Source organism: Adiantum capillus-veneris, chromosome 8 (assembly GCF_014529385.1).
Source record: "Adiantum capillus-veneris isolate H3 chromosome 8, ASM1452938v2, whole genome shotgun sequence".
In the NCBI taxonomy this organism is placed as follows: Eukaryota; Viridiplantae; Streptophyta; class Polypodiopsida; order Polypodiales; family Pteridaceae; genus Adiantum; species Adiantum capillus-veneris.
In genome coordinates this window covers 75,640,445-75,641,831 of record NC_140938.1, presented here as the reverse complement: position 1 = coordinate 75,641,831, position 1,387 = coordinate 75,640,445, and the positions used below count along the sequence as shown (strand labels likewise).

At 46.6% G+C, this 1,387-nt stretch overlaps 1 pseudogene; it reads left to right on the top strand.

The window, feature by feature from the left end:
* The first annotated feature begins 612 nt into the window (after positions 1–612).
* Positions 613–1,129, top strand: LOC147452395 (large ribosomal subunit protein uL5 pseudogene; annotated as a pseudogene).
* The last annotated feature ends 258 nt before the right edge of the window (positions 1,130–1,387 follow it).

Sequence of the window (1,387 nt, the reverse complement as noted above, 5' to 3'; positions counted from 1 at the left end):
TTGGAGGAGACAATCCCTTGGAACGGGTGACAATGAGTAAATTGAGGGGATTACAAGCGCTGATGTGTCGGCAGTTGAGCGCATTCCCACTGCTAAACTGGACTAACCTGATTAGTGGAATGGCAAGAGCTTTCCATGTGCTAACTTGTCAGACATCTGTGACGAACGGTTGGTTAGATTCCACAATTTGCAGACGCCCTGATTGGATGGTAGGATCTTCAGTCCCCCCAACCTTGAAGGAAGGAGGAGGACGCGAGTGTCACTGCATCCACATAGCATCGAGGAGTATGTGTGCACATTCTCGAGAATATGACCGCGGCTATTTTTGGGTTGGAATTTCTCCCTTTCCCCTTGCTTTTAACCGAATATTTTGGAAATTGAAAACGGCACGATATTAAGCTGACTGCTCACCTGTCTTTTCGACAATTTTTCTCTATTTTTGGGGAGGAATTTCTCCTTTTCCCCTTGCTTTTAACCGGCATTTTGGATTATAAGGTGACTACTCACTCCTTCCTCTCTCTCTCTCTCCTTGAAAGAGTTGAGTTTTGAGAGAGAGAGAGAGAGATCTTTTTCGCAGCAGCGTATCAGCGAGATCGGTGGGGGATTCTTCTCGTCACAACTATGGCCGTGTCAGCAGAGAAGAAGGCTGCCAACCCCATGCGGGAGATCAAACTGCAGAAGCTTGTGCTGAACATATCAGTCGGTGAGAGTGGTGATCGTCTCACAAGGGCTGCTAAGGTTCTTGAGCAACTAAGTGGGAAAACTCCGGTCTTTTCCAAGGCTCGTGAGGTCTTTTGGAATCAGGAGGAATGAAAAGATTGCCTGTTATGTAACTGTTCGGGGAGCTAAGGCCATGCAGCTCCTTGAGAGTGGCTTGAAGGTGAAAGAGTATGAGCTCATCAGAAGAAATTTCAGTGACACTGGCTGTTTTGGTTTCGGCATTCAAGAGCACATTGATCTGGGTATCAAATATGACCCATCTACTGGTATTTATGGCATGGATTTCTATGTGGGGCTTGAGCGTGCTGGCTATAGAGTCGGTAGGAGAAAGAGGGCCAAGGCACGTGTTGGCCAAGGCACGGGTTGTGGCTATTACATCGTATATCAGTCTCAGGACTTGCGGCTTTGATGGCCTGAAATTTTTCAGAGCCTGAAATACTTATGTAAACGAGTTACTTTTGGCTGGAAATTTTGTGTGGTGGTTTTCTTACGTCTGCTTTGTGTATTGCAAAGCCTACCTAGAAGTTTCAGAGTTGTATACCCAAAAAGAGAGAGAGAGAGAGAGAGAGAGAGAGAGAGAGAGAGAGAGAGACTTCGGCGTGCGCTCCTTGAAAGAGTTGAGTTTTGAGAGAGAGAGAGAGAGAGAGAGAGAGAGAGAGAGAGAGAG